At 30.9% G+C, this 19,596-nt stretch overlaps 1 long non-coding RNA gene across 5 annotated transcripts; it reads left to right on the plus strand.

Moving 5' to 3' along the window:
• Positions 1-1,729: 1,729 nt before the first annotated feature.
• On the plus strand, positions 1,730-14,482 carry LOC114409401. 5 transcript variants are annotated; one of them, XR_003666074.1, is made up of 7 exons: positions 1,730-1,960; positions 2,308-2,411; positions 4,229-4,309; positions 5,271-5,413; positions 10,285-10,378; positions 12,860-13,866; positions 14,021-14,482. It is a non-coding gene; the product is annotated as an uncharacterized LOC114409401 (long non-coding RNA). The 5 variants fall into 5 exon arrangements; XR_003666075.1 differs by having other exon boundaries at positions 12,860-13,503; positions 13,819-14,482; XR_003666072.1 differs by having other exon boundaries at positions 12,860-14,482.
• Positions 14,483-19,596: the final 5,114 nt, after the last annotated feature.

A 19,596-nucleotide genomic window follows, 5' to 3' on the forward strand; every position in this document is an offset into this window, starting at 1 on the left:
TCCAGTTATTTATCCCAAACTTCTAGACTACCGTTAGAGGCATCCTCTACATCTTCTTCCATTGAAAGCCTAATATATTCTCTATGAGCAAAGCGATCCCACTCTATCAATGTAGGATTCTCACCTTCCTATTCACATAAGATATATACCATGGAACTCAAAACTTACCAACAATAGTCAATCTACTGACTCAACAACACAATAACTTTTATCAAATATTCATGCACCTGACAAATAAAAAATGGGTCACGAGTTTCAAAGGCCATGGACTTATTTAATTTAACTTAATCGTGTATAAATAAAAGAACTTAATGATGAATTATTAGAAGTTAGGTTTAATTGTATTTTGGTCCCTTTAAATTTTGACATTCAATGTCAAGTTAACAAATGGACAATAATTGCACAATTAACATAGTAGAATGACCAAATACTAGAAAGAAAAAATAAAGGGGGCCAAAATTAAATTTCGACAATAATAAGATAATTTCTTGTTTAGATTCAATATCATTCACAAGAGATAATTTTATTTGAACCGGATAAATTAAATGTGACAAGATGCTTCTTAGGGACAAAACCCCATAGAATAAAAATCTATAATTAAGCCTAAAAGTTATTTTGCCTATATATCTTAGTTGGTTGAAGATTGACACTACTGCTTGTTCAATATCATGCCATAGAAAATGGCACACAAATTTAACATTGAAAATGCATGGTACTTACAATCGTCCCAACTTGAGCACACAAGTAGAAGTCATTGTTTTTGGGATGACAGATAATGTTGTGAATAACGGTTCTTGCACACAACAAACAGAGGATTAGGAGAGCAAATCAACAGTTACAATTTTATTTTAGTTTTTTGTTGTTAAGGTAACAAACCAGGTGGAATATTATTTTGATCTCTAGCATTGGCCTGGAAGAATCTAGTATGATGATTCTTCTGGGCGATAATCAAAGTGAACTTTGGATCCCACTTTTCATCAACGTGTTTGCATGCATGAAAATGCAATTTCAATTAAACTCAATGACTTCAATTTCATTCTAGGAATAATGGGTATGAGTACCTCAATGATTTGACTAAACTCATTGTTGAGCACTTGGTTCAATTGTGATTCACTTACTCCATCCCTAAAATAAAACATATGGCTCTGATAATTGAGACCAGAAGTTTACACCATAATTGTATAAGAACATAGTGGATATTCAACGACCAATTGCTATTTTGCAAAATTCATTTATGACAATTCATTTTCACAACATAAATATTTAATTTTATATAATTATAACCATAGTCTACTATAAATAAATATTTTAAATTTATAGAGTATATTTAATGAATTAATTGTAAAATAGAAATTTAGCTTATGTATTGCATAAATTAAATGTTCATTTGTATATAATTTATAATAAAAGAAGTACTTATTTAATTTATAATAAATCACATTACAATTTCATATATATTTAAATTGTGATTTAAGATTATTTTTAAATTAAAATCAACAAAAAGTTAACAATATAAGTGTATAGACAAAGATAAGATGAAGATTGTTTGAGATGGAACTACTAGAAAAAGCGACAGTAAAACAACAATGGTTCTTCAAGAACCGTCTTAGTATATAAGACGGTGAAAATTTTGTAAATATGGAGTCTTAAAAGACTGTCATTTCAAGATGATTTTTTACCATTTTTCACTCTTTTAAATATTTCATTTCTCCCCCAATCTCTGGTGCTTCTCTCTCTTCGACTCCCCCAATCTTTCATGCTTCTCTCTCTTCGACTCCCTCATCTAGGGTTTGTTATGCCGTTGCGGCCTGGTGAACGTGAACTCCCTCTTCATGACCGCCGTCTTCGTGGGCTTCTCCCTCACCACCTCAGGCCAGCGCAACCTCGAGAATCGCTCCTCCTGCAGCGCTGACATAATAGACTTTCAATGATAATGCTCAGAGGAAGGCAGAGGAAGTAGGTATGGTTTTTAATGTGGGTATCATATAATATAACTCGTTTTGGTTTGTAGTTGATAGTGTGACCCGTGATGCCGGTGGTGTACGAAAACCAAAGAGAGCAAGAGCAAGAGGTTGTGACTGCCACTCTCTATGACGACAAATATCTTCAACACAACAAGTTTCTTTCCTCTTTTTATTATTAGTTTGATTTGGGTTTGAATAAAATGCCCTAGTTAGACTCACTCAGCGTATTGATTTGAATTGAATGTTATGGGTAGATAAAATGAGGTACATGAAGCCCTTGCAATTGTTTCATGATTTGAAGAAAACGTGTCTTTTACACTTATTTTCCTCTACAACATTGTAGATACTGATAAGCAGGCGAAAGATTCTCAAGGCAACCATAAGAAGGTGGGGTCTGCTAGTCTTGTGTTGCATTATGCGAACATTATCACTCAAGTTGATACTCTTGTGAGTTAAGGATTTTACTTGAATAAATCTACAATATTTATTATTGTCTTGGATGTTCAAATTATGTTAGTCTCTGTTTGTGTGTAATATTGCTTGTTATTTCCTCCATGTCGGTATGTCCAATTGTTATAATAAAAATTGGAGAATGGGAAAGAAAAGCAGGGAAGTAAAATCATTTACACAAGCCAACTTAATAGTCTGTTGTTCAAAAAATAAATTCACCTCATATTCAACTTCCTAATCATGGCAGTGACAATGTAGTACAAGTGTTTCTTCTACTTTTGGTTGGCTAAATTTTGTTTTGGACATTCTTCATACTGTGTTTCCAACATTATTAGGACTAATCAAGATAAAAGAACACGCAACATGGAAAGATTGTGGCTCTCTTTTTAATTTTTGCATATATTTTATTGGATAGCTAATATTACTTCTCCGAAACATGTCAAGCTTTATTAATTCTCCGAAACATGTCATCTGCCACTAATCATATGTCTCGTTAATCATTTAATTTCTTCATTATCTTGTTTAGTATAAATTATTTAGTTTGTATTAATAGCAGCCATCCCAATCCCTCTATAGCATAACTCGAATGTACGAATTTTGATATTATATATTTTGATATCTTACAAAAATGGAAACAATTATTAGAATTTGTTTTGGGTATCCTTCGTACTCCTTTTTGTACTAAAAAAGAATAAATTGAATCTATGGATTTAGAATTAAATATGAGCACTATCCTACTTGCAGAATTTTGGGCTGAAATCAAGCTTGGTTTTCTCTCATTCTTGTCCTGATTTGTTATTTATCAATAATCATGCTTGATTTTTTGTTCTTTCACTAAGTTATTATATGATTTAAGATCATGTAGTTTTGATAATCTTTACACGACATATTATCATATTTTTTTAACAAAAAAAAGTTAATAATAATGCAATATAGAGATTTATTGAGACCTCATAATTAATCTTAGACAAATTAAAGTAATAATTTTTGCTTGCTTTCTAATAAGTTAATATTATTACATATTTTAAATGGAATTTGCCTGTCAGCTCTCTCTCTCTGTATATATATATATATATAAGCTTCGGAGTACGTATATATAGACGTTATTTGGTAACAAATTATTGCATTACGTGTTTGTGCCAAAATTTTGAAAGACTTTGACCTATAGCATTTGGTTGGTGTGATTGGTGAACCCTGGTTTGGATTGAAGTTAAATTGGCTTTTACAGCCACTCCCACTTCGTTTAATTTTAGAGTTTTAGTGATCACTAGTTCAATTTTTACTAAACTCTCTTTAGTTATTGCTTTAGTGGCTTTTTGTTTCTAATCATATATGTAGTGTTGTTATCTTTATTATTTGCATAAATAGATTATTTTGAACAATTAATTAACCGGACACATGAAAGTATAGGTTACAAATGTCGAAGTGGTTGAAATGGCAAGGAGATTAGCATTGAAAGGTTTGTTAGTACGTTATAAGTTAAAATATTGAGTAAATCCTCATTCTGGTCCTCGAGATTGTAATTGTTAGTCATTTAGTCTTTGGCTTTACAAAATTCCTACTTTAGTCCTACTAAAAATCATTTTACTTGTAAATTATCTTTGAATATATTTTAATGTTAATTATCAGCAGAGTTTGCAATATTTTGGCTATAAATTGAAGCATGGGATCTGCATTTAGCTTTGTATAGATATTTTTAGTGTGCGTATATTCTAGATGCAAAATTCAATTTAGTTATTGGCTTGAAATTCTTCATCTTTGGTTTATACTTCTTACAATAGCTTCTATCATATTTAATTCAAATTTTTGTCTAGGTTGGGATTTCTTTAGGAGATGTAGCAATTGTTGCCATAAATTTAGCCAGACGGCCTGAGAATTATGGGAAACTTATTGTGGTGAGTTTATTTATCAAATATTTTGGATTTCTTTTATGTTGTTTTCATTGGATGTACTGGACAGGTTTTATATATATGAATCAGTGTTGAAAATTGATTTGATAGAATTAAATGAAGTTTAGTGAATTTTTCTCACAACTAATTGGTGGTGTTAGAGATGTGTTCCTCTGTTTATTTTAGTGCTTGTGTTTAGTTTGAGTTGTTGAATGTTAAACTTAGATAATATGGTAAGTTTTACATTATTTTTAATTTAAAAATGTCAAAACATAAATTTAGTTCTTGTGCCACCATACGTATGACAAGTGGCAAAAGGCCCAAGCCCATGTCTGGGCCCACTTGTTTGTAGATTCCAAAAATTACTTCTCGCATCAAGGAAAATGGATTCGGCTTCAAGAGTGTAACTCTCACTATACTGTTGGGGGACTCAAATCTTTTTCAAATTTAATTCACCCTCCAATGACCACAATTCAGATATTTGCTCACATTTATTTGACTTCAATTTTTTTTATTTACTTGTTACTTTCTTGGTGTTGGTACCCAAGATACATATACTCTAATCCTATGATGCTATTCTATATATTATTATTATATTTTAAAAAGTAATTATTCTTAAAAAAACTGTAATACATCTATCCTACAGTTTTGGTTTAAACTGGAAAAGAAAGGATGACATTGTAATAATTAATTAAGTAATCATAGAACTCCACTATTTAGAAGCACAACCAGTTTTAAATAATAGTACACATTTACTTTTTATTCTAAAAGAAAACATGTTACATTCTTTAATTTTTCTTTTTGTACTTTGTCATACTTATTCTAGTTATAAACAAAAAAGGATGAATAATCAGTATACTTAGTTGCAGAAGCCATGATTAGTATTGTTTTTTAATTTTATTTTCTAGAGTCATTATAATTGATATCTTTGATATTAATGTTGTTAATTAATTTGTTATGTTGTTAGGTTTTGTTGATGATGTAGAATAATTAAGGGCCAACGAGAAATAAACTTGGTAGGTCTAAAATAAAGTCCTTGTGTGGTCCACCACCTCACTGAACCATACCACGCGCATCCACTTCTAAGGTTAATTTCTTTCATTCACACAGGTTTGTACCGAGAAGGACAATATTAGCTACTACTATAAAAATAGAATTTCATCTCAATAGTTAATGTCCACTTTTAATATTGACTTTAATTTGTTGCTAAGATTATCAAAATAAAACTTCATTTTTGTATTGAAGAACAATAGTACTGATTAAGTATCTAAGATGTTTCATTAAAATCCTAGAAAATAAAAAGATGATAAAAAAGTATTAAAAACAGTGAAGAAAATAATTTATTATTTTTTTACAAAAATGACATCCCAAACCGTCTTAGAATCTTTACTTTTTTAAAATATTTTTTTATAAAAAAAAAACACATTCTAAGACAGTTCTTTGAAAAACTGTCTTAGAATGTCTACTTGAAAAAATTGTCTAAGAATCTTCAAATTTTTTAACTTTTTTTATTTTAAAAAAAGACATTCTAAGATGGTTTTATAAAAAAATCGTCTTAGAAAAATGTATCATTCTAAGACGATTTTTAACTAAGAATCGTCTTAGAAAGGTATCATTCTAAGACGATTTTTAGCTAACACTACTGCAAAAAATGCAATTAATGATGGTTGATAAAGCCTTTCAATGATGATTACAAACCGTCTTTATAAATGATGTCATTGAAAGTCGAGGCCATCAACGACGGTTGCCCCAAAAATCGTCGTAGAAATATCAAATTTTCTAAGATGATGCTTCTTTTAGAATCATCTTAGAAGGCACGCCTTCTACAACGGTCGTTAAGTAAGAACCATCGTAGAATGCACGCATTCTACGACGGTCTTTACGTAAAGATCGTCGTAGAAAGTCATAAGCTTCATTAAATGCATTCAACAGATTTTGACTATGGTTTTTTTGAATGCATTTTATCCTAACAAAATATACTAAATGGCATTTGTATCATGCAATTAGCAAACATTAACCAAACCATGATGGAGATATTCTTTCTTGTTCCCAAATAACGTACATAGAAACAAAAAACAACAACACTTAATTACTGCAATTTTAAAACCTTGAAAAAAAAATACAGAAAAGCAAGAGTACCTTTTGGACACCGTTGGATTTGCACAAGAGGGTGAGAATGCCTTGTTCTCTACACAAGACAATTGTGACACATCCTTTCCCATCAGTAAGTAGTAATATGGACTTGATTAGAGGTCATGAAGAAATCATAAAGCTTTAGCTTTATCTTTAACGGTAGGAGAAGTTTTCCATCACCCAGATCCTGTAGAGTTTTAAAAGATGGCATAACATTAGCAGTGAACAATTGATGTGTAATGGGGGTGGTAGTAGTATTTAACATAACTATCTATCTATTCATTATAGTCTATGTTTTTTGTTACAATTCACAGCTAGTGCAATGGGCTGGCCATGGATACTATTGTCTCAGTTGGTTCTCCAATTGTTAAACTTGAATTTGGTTACATAGTCTCCTATGAAGAGAACCTTCAAAGGCTGGAGGATACTAAAACACTTTGATGTTGAGGCTAAAAGGAATGGAGAAAAGATGGAAGATATATTCAAATAATTGGGTGAAGAATGCCAATGACGTTGTTGCTAAGGTAAAGAAACTTATTGACATTTGAAGGGAAGTTGATTTGGTAGAAGTGGGAATTCCTTTTGGTGATGAACACAATGGCTTTAAATTAGTGGTCACTTCTAGATATCTTAATGTCCTGAAAAGGATGGGAACACAAAAAGAATTTGATCTTAGACCTTTACAAGAGGAGGATAGTTGGAATTTGTTCTAGAGAATGACAAGTGATGTTGTTGTTAAGGATTTCAATATAAAACCAATTGCAAAAAAAGTGGCAAAAGGTCAAAAGATATATTGTCTTCATGTAGTGAACAATATATATGTAAATCTTCAACATTGTCCATTAAGAAGCTTAGCTGAATTAGGAATTTCAACAAATGTCAAAACATCTTTGTGTATTGGTTACACTTTCCAATGGAGGGTGAGGGAGTAGTGAGTACTAAGTAGCATTGAAAAAATATATTTTGGACAAATGTTTGGTGAAATGAAAGACATGCACTTGGAGGGTTATTATGGCAACATTATGTAGTAAGTTGTATGAGGAATCTATTGGTGAGAAGGTTGTGACATGAGAATCTCCCTAGTGACCTTCACCCTAGAAAATATGTTTATATGAACAAAACATTCATCAGTGGTAAGTCACAAGTTCAGCTTACTGCAATTTTCAAACACTTGTAACAACCATTAGTCAACATGAAACTAGATTCCAAGGTTGATTTACTTCTAAGTGGCACTCTTATCTATAGTCTCGAACCTGTAAACGTATGCATAATTATAAAAACTCATTAGGTTAGGCCTTCATATAGAAAACCATTACTAGAATGCAAATATCCGAAACTTGATGTCAAGAGCTTCATCATGATTATTGGCCAAAGTGCAAGCGATGTCCATAACATTGATCACTAAGTCATACATAAGTAACTCAAAGCTCAGTCATATTCAAATATGCTTCACACATAATACATCAGTCATTAGGATAACTCATAATAATTTACCATTATGTCAAGCAGTCATACTACAATAGAATCCAAATACAGAACACAAATTATCATTTACAATTACAACTATTCGAGCACTGTCAATTTCCTACTCCACATGTACTTTAAGCACTAGTAGCACTTCACAAACAGCATTATTACATTTAGCAGAGACATGGAAAAATACAATCTGAGTACAATACTAATTTATGACACACAAGTGTATTGAATCATCCAATGACAATTAGTCACCTAGTATAAATGTCATGCTTGGTCGATCAACTAGTAATTGTCTTGCAATTAATGCATGAAGCATGCGGGTACCCAAAGGTAGTAATTATATGGTGCCTACCCATTATAGTGGGCACCTAGCCCATTTAGCACCTAGCTAAGTTCAGCACTAAGCAAAGATCCACTGGAGGCAAAGATCACTTAGAGGCAGCCATACATGGTGCAATGGCTTTATAAAGATTCGCACCTAGCCTGGATCCATAGTAAGGATGGACACAAAGCCCATAAATGTAATGATGCATGACAAATTATTAAGTCTTTCTCTTTATTAATTGCCAAGAGCTTCATCATGATTATTGGCTCTTAGAGAATAAAATTCTATGTACTAAAATCATAAAAAATATTGGGAGAAAAAAATGACTTACAATGAACTGAACTTTAGCATGTTCTTCCCCCTTGTACAGTCTAGTAGAGGATCCCATTGCTCAACTCCTTCATTCATAAGCTCTCTAATTGCATCACACACTTGACTGACAGGAATAACTGCTCCATCTGTACATGCCAACACAACACTATGTATCTTTGCACCATCTTGCAATATTCAAATAATTGCATTTAAAAGTGTTACAAACCAGAATCCAAATTTCATTTTATAGTCCTACAAAATTTAACAAGGGAACTAGGGCGTTGGGGGAAGGAGATAGACCTAGGAATCAAAGAAAGCAAAGAAAATCCAACAAGTGTTACAATGCAAAATATTATGACACAAAAGAAAAGGAATAAAAAAAGGAAGAAGACAAAAAAAACCATTCTCACTATGATGTCAACTAAAAGCAACAACACATAATGGTAGCTCTAAGTTGCCGACTGCAGAAATTTATGAAAACTTAACTGCACAAGAACAAATTATAGTTACAATGAATTAATGGATCCGCATGAACTGATATAATTTTGACCAAGTAACGCAAATAGAAGCTGAAGATGTTTCCTGAATTCCCCAATACTGGATGTTTGAATGAAGTCCTCAAGGCTGCAAAATACCAAACCTAAAAACAATTGTTACTTAAAAAAAAACAAATCTATAAAAGCAAATTGTATAGCAACTTACGTAGTTTAGAGACATTGTCGAAAGCTTGTAGCATGTGTCATGAAAATCGCTCAATTATCAGCCAGCAATTACATGTTTACAAATAATGGTAAGTATTAGTTAATTGAAAATGTAAATACTTACAAAAATGTACCAAAATAAAGCCTTAACATGAACTTACATGGGTATGTTAACTAAAGAAGCTTCACATGTCCATGCAACTTCAAATGTCCTGCAAAATTGCCCCATTGGCCGTGCAAAAAACACTTTTCCAGTCCGTATGCATAATTTGTATTGCGAATACAATGATAATCTTTAATAGATTTGTAGAAGTGAAAAGGAAATACACAAATTTTAATATTTATTGTCAAATAAATGTCAATATTTGTACAATCGTCTTCTTAATGTTCACAATAACCATCAAATGAACAATAGTACGATCATCCTATATCATCTACGACTTTCTACATGTCATGTTTTTGACTTTTACAAAATATGCTACCCATTTCTTGGGAATCATTGTTATTGTCTCCGTGTCTAATGGCGTCCCATTAGCAAACCACTACAAACAAAAAAATACAGATAATATGTCATTTCTATGTAAAATGATAACAAAATTGAAGGTAAATGCTAATTTGAATTTATGCAAGCAAACATACCATGGTCCAATCATTCTTTAAACCCTCACATACTATGTTCCACATCTAATGTATCACATAATAGCCACACTCATATCCTCTACTTTGAACATGGCTCTACATTCAATATAAAACATCATTGAATCAAAAAAGTGTAGTGAAGTTACCACATACAAATCACTATTGATAAAAAACCAAAAATTTAGCGACTAACCTTTACTTCAATCCACGTAGGAGGTCGTGCCTCGTTTTTTCCATCCACAGTGGTCTTCAATGTATTCATTGCATTGGTAACAAAAATAAAACATAAATGCTAAAACTCCGACAAATATTTGGTCATTACAAGTTTGGAATAGATTAAATGAGTTACAATATCAAACTTAACTTGTTAACTGCATTTTTTATATGAATATCAGGCTTTTTATGTAATGAACAGAACCAAGCAACAACATCGTTGGTAGGACAAAGTACAATCAGCTGCCAATGGGCCTTGCATTAAACAAAAATTAGGTACGTATAATTGAAACATTTTTTACCAACCATTTGCATTGATACAACTTAGTGATTCAGGTAAGCTCCTAGGTACACCTGTCTTTGAGAATCCTTCACCCATGTTTGTATGTAATTTTCACATTCAACACGTTGATCCTTTGCATGGTGTACATCTGAGGCTCAAGGAATCCATAGACAAAATCATAACCCAAACTTGTGCTCCAATCATCCATAAACCTATTTTGAACATTGAAATGAAAATTGTTCAAAATGACAATAAATGATAACACATATTAGATGTTCAGATTTTGAATGGCATAAAATTGACTTATATCATCCATAATTGTAGTATAGATATGTTCAAACATTTGTCACCTGCTATTATTTCATTTACATCAGAATATGTTAAGAAGAATGATGCATAAGCATTAGGAATCCCAAATTTAGTGCCATCCCACATCAACTCAACAGGCTTCTCGTAAATGTCATACAAGATCTTGATCAACTGACGCAAGGGATCAATCCAACTAATCTAGGGGAATCTGCTTCACGGCCTACCGAGTGAAGATCCGTATGCATATTTGGCCATATACATCGAGATTTGCAACACGGTGAAGATAGCAGAAGTGCTAGAAGACGCCATATGCCTCAACTTATTCTTTTTCTCCTTGACTGGTGAAGAAAAAAGATGACTTCACTCGTTCAAGGGGAATAGGTTGTGGAAAAGTTCCAAAAGAAGTACTTTCCAGAGTCCAAGACCATTGAGGGAAAGGAGGAAATCTCATCCTTCCACCAACTCCCTACCGAATCACTGGGTGAAGCACTTGACCACTTCCATGGGTTACTCCGGAAGAAACCTATACATGGGTTCAGTGAGCCAGTCCAGCTCAACATCTTCATTGATGGCTTGCGACCCCATCCCAAGCAGCTCCTCGATGCCTCCGTCGATGGGAAGATCAAGTTGAAGACGCCAAAAGAAGCCATGGAGCTAATAGATAATATGATAGTCAGTGATCACGCCATCCTTTGTGATCGAGCCTATATACCCACAAAGAAAAGTCTTCTTGAGCTCACTTCTTAAGATGCTATGTTGGCTTAAAACAAGCTCATGGTCAAGACCTTAAAGACCCTTACAGCAACTTTGAGTAATCTCTTTCAATAGTTGCATGCAATGCAACCTTCTTCGTCTTCAGTCATGCACATTGGGAGATGCAACATCTGTGGTGGTACTCATGAGTCAGGCTCATGCATGGTCCAAGATGAGGCATCTAATGAAGTTAACTACATGGGCAGTCAGAATCACCAAGGATTCCATGAAGGAGGACCACCAGGATTCTATTAGAGAGGTAATTTTTCACAGGGCCAAGGATGGAGATCCTATCCAGGGAATAATTTCAACCAAGGAGGTCCATCTCATCAGCCTCCTAGCCAAAAGCCCAGCCTACATGAGAAAATCACCAAGTTGGAGGAATTACTGGTACACCTCATGCAGACTACCATGTCACACCAGAAGAGTATTGATTCAGCAATCAAGAATCTGGAGGTACAAGTGAGTCAATTAGCTAAGCAAATGGTTGAAAGGACCATTGGAACCTTTGGGGCCAACACTGAGAAAAATCCCAAGGAGAAGTGCAAGGTAATTTTCACTAGAGGGGAAAACGCTGAAAAGGAAAAGAGAATTGAGGAGGATGTGAGTGATGAGGAAGGAGAAAAGAAAAAGAGAGAAGAAGAAGAAAAAGGAAAAAAATGAGAGTAAGGAGAGTAGTGATGAGGTCTCAACCAATAAGATCAAGAGCCAGTTAGCTTGGGATGCTAGAAAGGAGATACCCTAGTCTAAGTGAAGAAAGCTCCATATCCCTTGGTGTCATCCAAGAATGACAAGGAGCGATACTTTGCTCGTTTTCTTGACATCTGCAATAAGCTGGAGATCACCATTCCCTTTAGAGAGGCTTTACAACAGATTCCTTTATATAACAAATTCATGAAGGACTTCCTCACAAAGAAAGGGACATATATCAACAATGGGAACATAGTGGTAGAGGGCAATTGTAGTGCAGTGATCTAGAGGAAGCTACCACACAAGCTCAAAGATCCAAGAAACATGACTATCGCATGCTCCATTTGGGATGCGTCCAGGTTACTTGGCCAGCAGTCCAACTTCCTTTTGTTAGGGTGGGTGACACCTTTGGTGTTGCTGATGATGATGCCACAGATGTCGAAGCTGATGATGATTATGTTGTGGACATTAGTGATGCCCATAGAGCTTGGGATCCAAGGCCCACACAAGATTGGGGCCTATTTTGACCAGGATTTTCCTTTCTTTTCTTTAATTTTTCTTTATTTTAATTTCAGCAGTTTAATTTTAGTCATTGAATAAAAAAATTGCATGATAGAGATATAGGAAATTAGTAATGGGCTGTGACTTGTTCTAGATAAATTGATGCATGAGATACTGTGTATTGATGAGATAATTGTGAAAGTTTTGATTCTTGTGAGCAGGTGTCATTGTGAGTGATGAAGTATGAATTGAAAGCACAAAAGTAAATAGGTTAGCACATTTGAACGGAAATCATGGTATGGTAAGCCAAACACTTCATAAATGTCCGGTGAGATATGTGGCCTTATAACTGTGAGAGAACGATTGTCCTTAATTTCCTGATTTTGCATGATTCTGAGATTGTTTAAGTACATACATAAGGTGAAAATGATCAAGGCCTTGTTTGATTTTCTTAGCCACTGAGCCAAATAGCCAACCTGTTACTAAAATGAATACCTTGCACCCTGTTGAGCTTAATGCAATAAATTGTTTTTGAAACCTGAGCCGAATGAAATTAATGACCACTTTGTCTTAGGTTGTAGGAGAGCATGGGTCAACACAAATTTATCCCTAATTTGGGGGAGGAGGATTTTTTGGTTTCGGGAACATCAATAATAGCACACACTTAAATGTAAATAAGTTGCTGCAGTACCAGTTTAAGCCAGTTATAATTTCAAAAAAGAAAAGAAAAGAAAAATTGAAAAAAATAAAAATTGTGTTTCAAATAAAGAGCTTATAGCAACTAAGTGCTAATAAATTTTGTGTGTTGTTAGGAATAGAAGACAAGAAAGTTGGGGGCTATGAAATATAAGTCATGGGTTATCAGGTATGTGCTATCTTAGAATCTAACTTTGTTTCCAAAGAAAAACCATGAGTTCTTTGTTAGCCCAGCCATGTTACAAGCCTAAAAAGCCCTTAGTGATCCACAATATGTATGTATGCTTTCCTTAACTAAGAAGAAGTACAAAATTGGGAACATTAGTTCAGTTGTTGACTTTAAAAACACTTAGCCGAGACACTTGTGCGCTGAGGGAATCACTAACCTTGTGAGGAATGAAGTGTTGTAATTTTGCCTCGATGAAGTTTTTATTGGCTAACCTTTTTCATCTCCATGTGTATTCCTTCACGCTTCCATCACAAGATCAAGACAAATGCAAGCTCAGGATCATTCAGTGAAAAGTTTGAAAAGGTTTCGTAGTTATCTCATGTGTTGATACTTTCAGACTTATTTTTGCTTGAGGACAAACAAATGTTTTAATTTGGGGGAGTTGATAACTGTGAAATATGAGCTAATTTGATAGCCAATTTTGGCTAATAAATGGGTGCAATTTCTTCACTAGCAGAAGTCAAGAGAAAAAGAATTCAAGTGCTTTGAAGGAAAATTGATGCAAAATTTGGAAGAAAAATGGAAGAAGTAGACAGCTCGCTTAGCACCCCACCTAGGCTTAGTGCGTGCCTGCGCTTAGCACGCAGCTCAAGCTTAGCGCGAGAACTCGCGCTAAGTGTGAAGTCAACGTGAAAATTAAGCTACCTGAAACCTATATAAGGAGGAGGAAGCAGAAGGGAAAGACACGCCGAGTCTTAGAGCTATCCAAGCCTAGGCCTATCCCTTAGGGAAAACCCTTTTTCTTAGTCATTCCCCATTTTCTTGCTATTAGTCACCCAACCCCTTCTTCTATTAGCCTCCGGAGTGTAAAGTCTCTCATGGCTATGAGAAGCTAAACCCCATTTGTTGGAGCCTAGTAGCCAATGCCCTTATAATGTAACTCTTCTTATCTATTAATGCAATTTCAATTTCTATTGTCTCTTTTCTGCTCTTCATCTTTATTGTGTGATTTGGCCATCCATGCATGTATTTTTAGGGGGTTATATATTGGGAAATGATAATGTCTAAAGAACTGAGAAAGGACATCTCAACAATGCATTATTAGGGATAGAATGACTTTGTTGTGCCTCTTCATCATGAGGGATCAAGGTTGAGTATCTTAGCATATTTGGGTGGAAATTGGGAAGGCAGTTAATAGAGAAAAACATTAACATTGCATCAAGGGTAGTTAGGCATGATAGGCCCCAACATAATTGTATTTTGAAATCATCTTTTGCACTCATCTTGTTTATTTTACTATTCTTGTTTTTAAATTCAATTTCTTTCTTTCTTCTTATTTATATTATACTTCCTTTTCTCTTGCTTACAAATTGGGTATTTATCAACTCAAGTACAAACAAAATATCTATGGACTCGACACTCAATCTTTTATTTTAATATTTACTACTTGTGATAAAATTAGTACACTTATCAATCTATTACCACATTCCAAGGTAAAACTGCACATTCATATCTTAGATTTTATTGTAAAAAAAAAACCTTGAGAATATTGATTTGTAGATTTTTTATGCTATGATGCTTCCTGAGATCACATTTAATATATATCATTTTATCTATTAAATAGTTCTATCTTATAAGCTTAGAGAGCTTTGTAGTGGGTTGCTAATGGAATAATGATTTAAATAATTGAATTAATATATTTTTAATTGTAAGAGATTAAAATAGTATATATTTATTAGAATACCACACTTGACAATAATACATAGAATTTATTAATGAAAAAAATAATTCTTTTATTCAAAAAATTGTTTTATTCAAATATGAAATTTTAAAAAAGAATACATTTGACTATTTTATCAAAATAATAAATTTTGAAAATAAAAAAATTCAATTTCTTTATCCTAACATAATATTTTGAAAATGAAGAAATATAATTTTTTTTTATTTAAGAAAAAAATTTTAAAAATAAAAGAATTTAAATTAAAACATTTAAAATTTTTAAAATTTAAAATTATCTCATTATATTTCACTAAGGTAACAAAAAGGACAACATTGAGAGAAACGAAGAAACGTTACTGCGATCGGAGTATGAGAGACAGAGTGTTTCTGTCAATTTATGCACACTTACGGAAATTATGCTCGACCATGATGCTTTAATTTATTTTACGTATTCTCCTTCCAACCAATCAAAAGGTGCCACGTGGTACAGAATCAATTAATATTTTTCCAATAATTTTTTTCAAAAGAGTGGTGATAATTTAATACTATTTTATTTTAAACCTGCCTTGGCGGCATCAGTATAAAATTATATAAAATTAATTTTATTGGTTGTTATTATAATAATAGTTCATGTTAATTAATATAAAAATGTGTAAAATTAATTATTATTATTTTGACAATGATTAAAGTTATAAATAGCATAAAACTGTGTTTTATTGTTATAAAAATTAATAAATTTTAATTTTATGTGTAAAAAATAATAGTTTTTTAAAATTATTTCTTAAAAGTTAGACAAAAAAAAAATTAAATCCCCTTATTTCTAGATCCGTCTTTTTTTATCACATCATATTATTTATCATGTCAATATTTTTTTATCTTTTTATTATTATAATCTTATCACATCATATTATCTATCATATTAATATTTCTCTTTTAATTTCTTTCTTTTAAAGTTGTCAATTGTTGTTGTAATAATAATGATTAATGAGTAACCTTTTTTTATGCTAGAAAGAGAAGAGATCGAAAATATAGGGTGATAATATTGGTGATTAGATATTTATATTAGATTTGAAAAAAAAATTTGAGTTCAATATCCTTTGTGTTGACATGTTATTTGATTATCGTGTATTTGTTTTTAAAATATGCTACCTTATCCTTTTCTAAGATTTTTTAATCCTAGATATATATGATGAATTTTGGTGGGATTTGATTTTGAAATAAACTGAGTTCTGATTGATAATTTATATTGTTTACTTCAGTTATTTCACAATGTTCCTTTTCGACATTAATCTTTTTTTTATTTTTTTTATCATCACTACTATATCTCTAAGTAATGAATTGTTCTCCTTTAATTCATTTCCCATTATAAAATTCATCATTCATCATTACTCTTTTTATCTTTATTTTTATATATTTATTATCTTAATTACTTATTTCTTTCAATATGCCTTCTTTTAATTTTATCATTAAATTAAATTTCAATAATTTTTAAAGCAACGATTATTAGGTAAAAGTAATCTACTATTATAATTTAAAATTTTTTATGTAAATCATAAATATAATTTATATATCCTATACTATAAATTAAAATATTTAACTTTAGAGTGAAGCTCTAATTCTCTCTATTAGAGATTTTCAATGCTCTGTCTTCTCTCCATGAGAAGTGCATTTCATACATCTCGAACACACAACCAGCCAAAACAACATATATCTTTCAATCATATTAAGATAATCTTATCTTTACACGTATACTTAATTTTCTTAATTATTATCTATAAGTTTTCCCTTGAAAATAACCTTCTATAAAAATTAAATTACTTATTTTAAATTTAAAATATAACTAATAGTTTAGTACGTACTTACTTATTTTAAATGTAAAATATAACTAGTAGTTTAGTACGTACAATGCATAAGATGTGTTTATCTTATATAGCTTTGCTTTCCATAATAGTCCTGGTTCTCTCAAATAGAATTATCTCTGATAAAACAAAACATACATGTGATTTAGAACACAAAAGAATGTTAATTACTAGCATTTCTCTCTTTGATGTATATACTAAACTAATATTAAATATGTAATAATAAATATTTTTAAACATATAAATTATGTTTTAAATATATATATTATATATACCAGCGGAAACACCGACAATGTCAAAAAAATTAATATATTTTTGTAATATCTCTTAGTAGCAGTATTGTATAACACACAACGTAATACCAAAAAAATAATAACACAATGCATATTGTTTACATTTTATGAAATTTTACTTATATTTATAATTCACTATAATTTTTCTCCATTATAATAATGTGTTAGTGCCTTGATGACTTGATGTAAACATACATTGTAACATTCTATTTTAAAAATTATTTGTTGTTTTAAAAATAATTTTTTGATTAAATTTTGATTTAAAAAAATTAATATTGAATAAAATAATTTTTAAAATTGTTTTGAAAATTATATTACTTTTTTCCTTTATTTTATATTGTTGAATATAACTTTTGTTTCATTTTTTTCAATTTTTTTAAAATTATTTGTCTCTAATTTCTCATGCTCTTGTTATTCAAGTGAATCTTTTTTTTTTTCAAACAAAATAAAATTAAAAATAAATTTTTATCTTATTTTAAAAATTAGTTTTCATTTCAGGATTTTATTTAAAATGAACGGTAACTTGGCATAGGTTAGCACATATTTAAAATGAAAAATTATTTAAAATCAGTTTTACTTTTTTATCAGTAAATCTGTTTCGCTTTTAAAATTAGCAATTTTACATATAAAACCAAAATAAGTTTTTAAATTATGTGAATGACCATTTTTTATGCATTAGCTACTTATTTGGGGTTGGTCAAATTAACGGTATATTCAGCTTGTGTTTTTGTTATTAAAAAAAAATAATAAACCTGTGAAATTGTGAATATATTTCATTTTATTTTGTGTTGCATTTGTCCTTTCAACTCCTAATGTAACATATCATATGTTAGTCCTTTGAAATTCATTCTATTCATAATACATGATTAATTTTAAAACAAAAAACATTACACTTATTTTTTTAATTAAATTCTGTTTTTATTTTTTTTAGAAAATAAATGGATTTTATTTTTATTATTCTAATGTCACTTTGCTGATTTAAAACATATAAAATTGGTTATATGTATAATTGATTGAAGGTTTTTTCTTTTTTTAATTTAATGTGGAAAGTGTATTTATGGTTCACTTTAATTTAGTTGCGTTTATAAATTATTAATATATAGTAACATTAAATTCAATTATATAACTTAAAATCTGTTAACAAATGAAGAGAGAGAACACTATAGGAGAGAGCTACAAATTACAAGTTATTAACTTATTATAAAGAAAAATGTGCTAGGTATGTAACAAAATAAAAAATCTTGACGGTGATGATTTTAATAGAAGGGATGAGGCAGAAGAAAATGAAAATGGGGTGAGTGTGGTGTTACTGTTAAGTGATTGAATCACCAATCTATTCTTTGAGCAAAAGTTTAGGTTTTTATTATTTAAAAAAATGTGAAATTGTAAATTATTTTGTGTTATTCTATTTTATTTTATATTACATCTATTATTTTTATTCCAGTGACAATATTTTAAACTTTCAATAAAAAAAATTATAAGATCAAAAACAATGAAGATGCAACAAAATTGTATACATTAAAATTACAATTAACTATTTATTTAAAATTTAAATGTAAATCAATTAAATAATTATTTAACAATTGTATAAAAATTCCTTATTTGAATTAAAGAAAAAAATATGGAGTATTATTTTAAAAAAATACATCTGATTAATCATTAATACATACAATACACTTAAAATGGATACCTGGAAGTAACAAAAATACATAATTTGTATTATTTTAAATGTTTTGATACTTGTACCAAATCGTTGATAATTTGTTGCCAAGTTAGTTATTAAAAATATCAATCTCATTGTACCCATATTATTTGTCAAGTTAATTATGTTGCTTCTACTTACTCGTCTTTTAGGTCATTCATTTGTCTTTGTTCCATGGTCATTCTTCATCTTCTATTTGTTATATTTTTTTTTCTCCATGTTTCTCTTTATTTTTTGCTCTCTTGATTGTTGAGTATTTCAATTATCCATACTTTATATCACCGGTTAAACCAAGAAAAAATTCATAAATTAATGCAAAAAAAGAAATTAATAAAGAATATAAAAAGATAAATAGAAGAACTACAAGGGAAATGACTTATACCTACAAACAAAATCTGTCACTAGTAGTCCAAAATCCGTGGGTAGATGTATAAAGGACTTTGTCCTACAGACTTTTTTGCGTCAACTTTGAGGGGGTATACAATGACAACTAATAGTCTGTCACTATAGGCTTTACCTA

Source organism: Glycine soja, chromosome 4, assembly GCF_004193775.1.
Source record: "Glycine soja cultivar W05 chromosome 4, ASM419377v2, whole genome shotgun sequence".
NCBI classification, from domain to species: Eukaryota; Viridiplantae; Streptophyta; class Magnoliopsida; order Fabales; family Fabaceae; genus Glycine; species Glycine soja.